This window comes from Mya arenaria, chromosome 12 (genome assembly GCF_026914265.1).
Source record: "Mya arenaria isolate MELC-2E11 chromosome 12, ASM2691426v1".
Classification (NCBI taxonomy): Eukaryota; Metazoa; Mollusca; class Bivalvia; order Myida; family Myidae; genus Mya; species Mya arenaria.
The window spans coordinates 7,821,938-7,830,902 of record NC_069133.1 but is presented as its reverse complement, the minus strand read 5'-3'; positions in this window follow the sequence as shown (position 1 = coordinate 7,830,902).

The following is an 8,965-nucleotide window of genomic DNA, read 5'->3' as shown; positions in this document are numbered from 1 at the left end:
GTTCTTAGTGTCGATACAAGTGATAGAGGTTGTGTTAGGTTCTTATTGTAGATACAAGTGATAGAGGTTGTGTTAGGTTCTTAGTGTCGATACAAGTGATAGAGGTTGTGTTAGGTTCTTAGTGTCGATACGAGTGATAGAGGTTGTGTTAGGTTCTTAGTGTCGATACGAGTGATAGAGGTTGTGTTAGGTTCTTAGTGTCGATGCAAGTGATAGAGGTTGTGTTAGGTTCTTAGTGTCGATGCAAGTGATAGAGGTTGTGTTAGGTTCTTAGTGTCGATACGAGTGATAGAGGTTGTGTTAGGTTCTTAGTGTCGATACAAGTGATAGAGGTTGTGTTAGGTTCTTAGTGTCGATACGAGTGATAGAGGTTGTGTTAGGTTCTTAGTGTCGATACGAGTGATGGAGGTTGTGTTAGGTTCTTAGTGTCGATACAAGTGATAGTAGTTTTTAGCCAATAATCAATATGAACTAACCAATCAACTTATATATACTTTCACTTTCAAGTCAACAATTTACCCCACACTACGCTATTTGAATAAGGTGCGATAAAGACAATTTATGTCAATTTATGCATATATTTAAAAATCATTAAACTCCATCTTTACTCATTGATCGGTTTTACTCTTTGATCGATTGTGTTATAGGTTATTGAATGTCGCAAGAAATTAAAATTGTGGTGTATGGTGCAACGATTGCGCCACTGTTAATCTTGCCTGGCATTAAGTATAAGTATCTTGTTATTACATGTATATACTTTATAATATATGCAATGTTGTAGATGCAATACATACTATATATGCAGTAAGCGTCGTAGGCGATTGGCACGATTCTGCCGTGTTCAACCCGTACACCGAATATCATTTCTTTAATCACGGTTGCATTTGACAAAGAATGCGTACGACTTATAACTATGCTTGGTGAATCATATTAATTTACGCGTGTTTCTATTTCGTATACTGTACGAGTTTTGTATGTTACGACTGGAAATTATTCAAGGATTGGTCTCGAGAAATAAAGGTTCTTTCGACGATGTTTGAATTCAACAACTTTTTAGGAAATTTTATAATTATTTCTCTTGCCGTTCAGTTGTCCGCACTTCAAATTTTGGCACCTTTCTTACTTGTTCTTTAGTTCGGACGTGTAGGTGTGCTTTGAAGTTCATCAGCTGTGTGGTAAATGGTTATACGAAAACGGAGGATCTTAAACAGTTCACAGGCTGTAGTATGTTTAAATCAAGTTTTGCCAATAAAATCATTGACTTAAGTCTTGCAAATAATTGGAAATCGTGTTGCTCACATTAACTGTAGTTCCATAATCTTTTCGTTTTAAAACAATGCCATGCTGCCATACTCTAATAAAGGCCTACCATAGTTGCCCTTTGTAATCGAGTCATTTGCATATTCAATTGTAGATATTAAAGGAAGTTGACGTTGCGAATGACCAGGTTTGAATCTTGACTGATGTTTGAACATGCGACTTGCTAACCTCTTTTTATACTGCTATGAAAGTGAGTATATGTTAAAAATATCTAAGTCTGGAGATCTTGCCCTTTTTTATAAATTCAATAATACTTTCAGATATATTGACGATATTCTAAGTTTGGATACTCCGGTGTTTACAGATAATATTAACCCGATATACCCTTTACAATTGCAACTTAATAAATCTTATGATCCGATCTAAGTGTATCCTATTTAGATCTGCAACTCGAAGTTAGGGAAGATAAATCGAATATCAATCTTGATGATAAACGTGATAATTTTAATTCAAAATAATTAATTACCCTTCTTTAGATGGAGAAGTTATAATGGAAAAACTTCTGAAACAGGGTTTTAGATCTCATAAATTGAGAAAACTTTCTCAAAATTTGTTAATGGTCATTATAATAGTCTATTATAGTACAATAATAGTCTTAAATCGCTGATTGCTTACAGTATTGCTCATCCAGATTTTTATGGGTTTTTTTAAACGAAATTCGTAAAGGAATGTTTCAGCGAGTGACGCTTTTTCTTTTAAAATTTTACATTAGGTAATCATTTGGAAGAAGATATTAGCAAATATGAATACTCTGAATTGTACTCTTTCGTCTGCATATAGCGTCGGGATCCCTAATCGTGGAAGGACTTGGGGTTTACCTATTAGTTTTATTATCATTTTTTTATATTAAGTTTCCTCAAGTTAATGCATACTTTGTTCAGATTTACCTTTCTTTTCTTACTTTGTTCGGGATTGTTTGGGATAAGGGTGAGGTTGTGCACACAAACTGGTTTAAAGCTGCACTCTCACAGATTGGAGGTTTTGACAACTTTGCAATGTTTTCTCTTGGAACGAGCCAATTTTCTGCGAAAATTCATGGACACCAGTTATATAAGACTGCTGACAAAATCAGATCGCAGATTTGTTTGTATATGTTCAAAAATTGATGCTTTATGCATTTTTCTTAAACCGTTAGTAACGGTTTCAGCCATAAAACATTAATTTTCTAACGGAAATATGAAAATCTACGATCTGGTTTTTTGTCAGCAATCTTATATCATTGGCTTGCAGATATTTACGCAAAAATTTGCTCTTTCCAAGACAAAAAATAAAAAAAGTTGTTAAAATGGTCAATCTGTGAGAGTGCAGCTTTAACTCCCTAGTAATTAAACATATTACTGACCGTTCCAAGGCGGTACCTAACAATCCTTGATAAACACACCTATTTTTTATATAGTATATATGTACTGTGTACTTTGTGGAAGTTTGTGCAGTTGTTCCATTTTTTGTGATTTTTTGTTTTTGTGTTCAATGTCTTTGGCATTTTCCCTTTGCCATCAAACGGGGGTTATGTTTAAACTTTCAGCTACTGAGCTTGTTTCTGTAGTTTTTCATAAATATATTTAACTATTTTAAGCTTGATTGTGGCGAACGAAAGCACAGGATCCAGTGGCCCGTTGCAAAACTTTTTGAGTTCAGCTGTGTTGAGTATATTTAAACATTTTTTCTAGCTTGCCTAACTGTGTGAGTTTCCTCATTCTTGATCCTGATAAGAAGGTTGGACCGCGTAACGTATGCGCTTTCAATTTTACTTAACCTTGACTGACCTTGAATGAAATTTACAAAATGCATATGGCATATCTTGAAATGGAAACCTTTTAGGAGGACATGGTGAACGCGAACATTTGTATGTTATAAAAAATCCTGTCTGTGAGTGGTACAAAAGGTTTCCCTTGATGTGGCGTGTCATGGATGCCTGCGGTCACTTATCAAATAAATGACCTAGCAATGCCAAATTAAGCAATTTGCAAATATCTCTGCTGTCATTTTCGTTAAAAAGACTGCTATTTCCTTCGGGTGTATATGGACGGTTGACAATGTCAGATTCTTTATTTTTATCTACGCTGCAAGTAGATCGCGAAGTAATTTCAAGTTAAAAGCTTAAACCATCGAGAACTACACAATGATCGTCTTGAAGCTAGCAATCTAGACATACATGTACAGCATTTTAATCATTTTTGAGATAGAAGCCAAAATGTATGCTAGTCTTCGACGACAACCTCAAAAACGAACAAGGCTACCACTATACCTCGACCTTTTCTTGTACTTCTATTTTTTTCCGAGACTGACATTTAGTTATTCTGTGGTTTGATAAATACTTATTAATACTAAATAATTGCATTTATGGGTTTGTTCTTTCATAATACGATATTTAGATATTTATTTGTAAAGGCTTAATATATATCAAAGCCAATCCAGACGCATTTAATATCATATAATTTGAAAATTGATGTAATTGCCAAATGCTGTAATTCCACGTCTATTTGTGTTTATAACGGCAATATAAGAGAAAATCACATACTGAAGCAACATTTATAAACGAAATAGCAAAAAATGGATTCGTTACATATTCTTAGAATAATATTTTGTGCAGTTTATCTGCCGTTGTCCTACGTCGGGAACGTTATTACTATTATAATAATGTGTAAAACTCCAAGAGGCAGTCACAGTCGTGCATGGACAACTCGTGCATATTGCTGTACCATGGCAGTGTTTGACTTGTTCCTTACAACAGTTAACGTGATACTAGCTTCGATTCTTCCGCTGATTGATTGGAACTTGACAATGCTGAAATGCCTTGAAGTAGCACACTTTTCATTGGCATGCGTCTCCAAATGGATTCTTGTGATTATTACAATCGAACGCTTGTTCTGTGTTGTCTTCCCGTTAACATTTAAACGACTCTGCACAATTAGAGTTGCGATCATGTCACTGTTTACCGTTGCAATTATATGTGTAGGATTCAGCTTCTTCTATATCGAGTCTCATTGGAATGGCATCGCAACACATCAGACCAAAGAAAATCTAAGAATATTCGTTGAGTTTGTTGTTCGGTTTGCATCCATTTCGATTATAATTTACGCCAAAATCCGCTACAGAGGTTCTCATCTCACAAGAGGTCGTGTCGATCACGGAAGAGGACATCGACAGAGGACTAGGCGCACTCCTACAAAACTGTTTATTGCAGCCAGCCTGGTTTTTCTCATTTCAATGTTACCCTTTAATATCATAAAACTACTTGTTAACATGAATTATTTAAACAATGAATCATTTTCTATAATTTATGAACCTTGCACATGGTTAAAAATGCTTAACTCAGCTGTAAACTTTTATGTGTATCTGTTTTGCAATGCTACATTCAGAGAAGATGTAAAATCTATGTTCGGGTCTTGTTGCAATGCTGGATAAATGTTTCCTTCAGCCTTTAATGAAATGTTGTTTTCAACTGCTTACCAGGATGTTTTATATCTTTCGACGTGCTGATGCAAGTGCACTTAAATATCTCTTATTCAATCTTTCATGCGTAAAAAATGTCCCCCATCATTGTATTGGAGTCTGTTGAAATTATAAAAAAAATAGTGTGTTATTTTAAGGGCAACTTCATTTCAGACAATAGGGAATCGAAAGCTTATTCTGATCTTATTTACCTTAACAGCAAGGCCTTTTTGGTACATAATTGAATGTATTCTATAACACATACATACAACAGTAAAGCCGACACAAACTAATATTTGTTTATCACTTTAGCAGTAAATTAATTGTATTGAAGTACATACATTTTTCTTCAATATATTTGTAGAGGGGAACTCTTAATAAGACAGATACAGCATCAACAAACTGGTTTATGAGGTTTAAAAGGCTAAGCCAAAACGTTTGTTTTCTCATTATCGTTTGCCCCTTTCAAAAACCCCACCCAACCACTCCCTTCCGTGCTTATTTGACAACATATCATCCTGTGTCGAAGATGTCAAACATGATAACCAGTGTTGTACTTTTATGTTTAAGTTTTATTCCTCGCCGATTTGAAGGTTTCGGATATTGTTTTGGTGTCTGTTTGTCCGTCATTCCATCAATCCATCCATCCGTTCGTCACAAATTGGAGCCATATCGTCCAACCGATTGGTCAGATGATGTAGTAAATGTGGATCACATGGGTTCAAAAACCAGATCAAATCTTATAAAAAATCTTTGGAACACACTCGAGACCTTTTAATTATTTGGGTCTTATATTCTTGAAACTGTATCGAAATGTTTCCCTTGATGAATTCCATGATATATTTGAAACTAGTTCATGTGGTATCAAAAACTAGGTCAAATCTTGGAAAAGAATCTAAGTTCAATCACTAGGTCAAATCTTAGGAACATACAAGAGGCAATTTGTCTTGTGTTATACTTATTAAACTTAATCAGAATATATACCTCAATGAAAATTTTGAAATTTGGTCACATGAGGGCAAAACCTTGATCAATAGGTCGAATAGTTCAAAAATCTTGGTAGACTTTAAAAGTGGGTCACATTGGGGGCAAACACTAGGTCATTAGGTCAAATATTGTTAACAAAAAGAGGCAATATATCCACTCCAAACATGATGAAACTTAATCAGAGTTTGCCTTAATGAAGTCTTGGCTTAGTTTGAAACAAGGTAAAAATCTACGTCGCTTGGCCAATTCTTTGAAAAACTTTGGCATGCTCAAGAGGCAATATTTCTTGTTCGATGTGGCCATGATAAAATATTTTATTAGTTTTAAACTGGGCTACGTGGGGTCAGATTCTAGGTTACTTGGACAAATCCAAATGCTACACTATGCACGATATTTTTCATATCAAACAGCTGCAAACAAACTCATATCTCCTATCCAAAGTTCAATAGAGTCCATCACTCTGCAGTCATATTGGTTGGTTTGATTGGACTGTTTTACTAACTCATGATTTTAGTTCCATCTACTTTGCCTAATCTAGCGGGGGATATCAATTCAACGAATTTGCTTGTTTTACATAATACTTGCACTCACACTTTCTAATTTAAATCCGGATATGATTCTAAATCACTATTTGCTAAACTAATAAGTAAAGAACGAATCTACGAAATAAATAGGCTTGATTGACAAAGAGGATTCTGTGTCTTATAAACACACCTAGTGTTTATATAATATATATGTAATGTGTTGTTTGTGGGGTTTTGTGCTGTTGTTCAATGTTTCTGGTTTGTGATTGTTTGTTTTTGTTTTCCATGTCTTTGGCGTTTACCTTGTGTCATTGAACGGGGTTTATGTTTAAACTTTAGGCTACTGAGCTTGTTTCTGTAGTATTTAATATAAATATTGGAAGCTAAAACGAAAGCATAATTCTCGCGCGGGAGTTGGACTCGAAATTGTTCGTCAGTTATATGGATGCCCAAAAGGCGTTTGGCGTTGTATGACATTTCAACATAATCTAGAATTAACTTGAAAAAGAAAATAAGTAAGTAGCGGTTACGTCCCTTGTTTCTATAAGCGATTGTTCAAATATCATTATCGATTGTCGCCGACGTAGGCCTTTCCGATCATGTGTCGATTATTCACGATCATCGGCACAACCCTTATATAAAGTGACTTTCTTAATGCAAAGAATACAACACTAATATTTTTACTAAATGTAATTGGTTAAAATTTTTACAAATCCATTCTGAGCGATTAAGAGTCACTTATTGCCTATTATAGACAGGTGGGGATCTAATCGGAACTCCTCGGCTAGTATCAAGATATGGCCTCAGAAATAATACGGATCGTAAGAAAATAGTCCAACATGGCCGACCAAGACGATGTTCAAACAACAAAGAGATATTTTAGACCAAAGTCAGAATTAGGAGCGAACTATTACCATTTATTTGTCTGTAAGTGTTATTTTTATGCTTAATTCATCTTATTAAAATATAAAAATGGTTTTAAAAGAGCCTTAATGAGGAACTAAATGCAAATGTCATTAATTTTTAGTGGGTGGGGTTAAGTCTGCTTCCATTTGACATATTCTAAGACAGTAAATAATAATTCTGGAGCTCAATTGATCAGTGGCAAAAATTAAGAACACAAATACTTTATTTGATTTTTGTTTGAAATAACAAATAAGTCTGAATCTGACTTGACTAAGATTGATAATAGGCTAGACTTTCTTATCTCAGTGAATTTACATTTCCTTTTTTTTTTAAATTAAAATTTAACCAAGGATGTATGGTTTATATGTCCTTGAGTGTTGGTATCAAACAACTTAATGTAATGGCACAATGGAATGCCTGTTCACTAATATAGCTCTCTAAATAAATTACTAGTAGATCTTCTTTCTAGTGGTCTAGCAAAATGAGTTTAAACACATAAACCAGCACACATTTCTTTCAAGGTTAAATACTATGATATCAACTGGTGGTGGTGATGCAGAAACATTGAAAACTGCTGACATTTTGCTGTGCCCGTGAATTGCAGACATTTAAATTTTAATCTTATCATCATTTTCAGAGAGCAGTATGGTACCAGTGGTGCGGCCGACTCTGAATTCCTGGCTTGTTCTAATGAAAAATGGCAGATGAGGTAATGGTTGTGCTATTTTCGAAATTCGGACAATAATCTAACAATCAAGTACCCTACTGTTTAATCCCAAATGTACCTGCATGTTTGTACAATTAATCAACAAGGAATGAAAGTATTAAAATATCAACATTGTAGTGGAATTTCAACATGGTAACAATTTCATTTTACATAAATAAGTTTAGTTCAGAGCTAAAAGCTGCTTTTTCACAGATTGACAGTTCTTCTTGGTCATTCCTCAAACCTAAATTGATATCAAAGGAGTAATTAAATTAAATGTACACAAATATATGGCATAAAGCAATAGCGAAAAATTATTGTTCAAACTATTGAAATTTATTATATTATGTATGACCTTATATGACTAAATTTATACATAATTTTCAAATTTGATATGAAAGACTGTGATCTGATATTATGTCAGCAGTCTAATATCACTGGCTTCTATACATTTGCACAATAATTGCCAATTGGCTCATTAAAAGACAAAACTATAAAGGTGTCAGAACAGTAAATCTGTGAGGATGCAGCTTTAAATTGGTGTGGCACAATATTTTGTGATTACTTTTCTGTTGTTGTACAGGCTTTTAAAATAATTCATCTGAAAATATAATTCTTACTGTTTCTGTTGTATTTTATCTTTTCTATTTCAGGCACTGGAATCCGAATGTAATCAAAAATGCAATTGTACTGAGGATTGACCGGCAATGCATGGAAATCATATAACACAACTGCAAAGCCTACCTTGGGAAAAGGGAGTGCAAGATGGAAACAACGTGTTCAGTGGAACATCTTGTCATCTCAAATATTTGATTACTTACATATTGATGTGAAGTTGCAGATAAAAGTCATCTGTTGGCCCGCGATTATTAGATACATTAAACCTTCCATGCCTGAAGCAATACACACGTTTGAATCTGAAGCTGGATGTTTACTTTACAACCTACGTGTAGATGGAGCCAGACTCCTTATGCTTGGAAGTGCTACTCAGTGGTAACCCTCTTGCAGTCAACTTTTTAAAATATATTTCTCAGAGTATTTGAATGAACTTTTCTTTTAAAGAAAGGACACATATATTACCACGTGG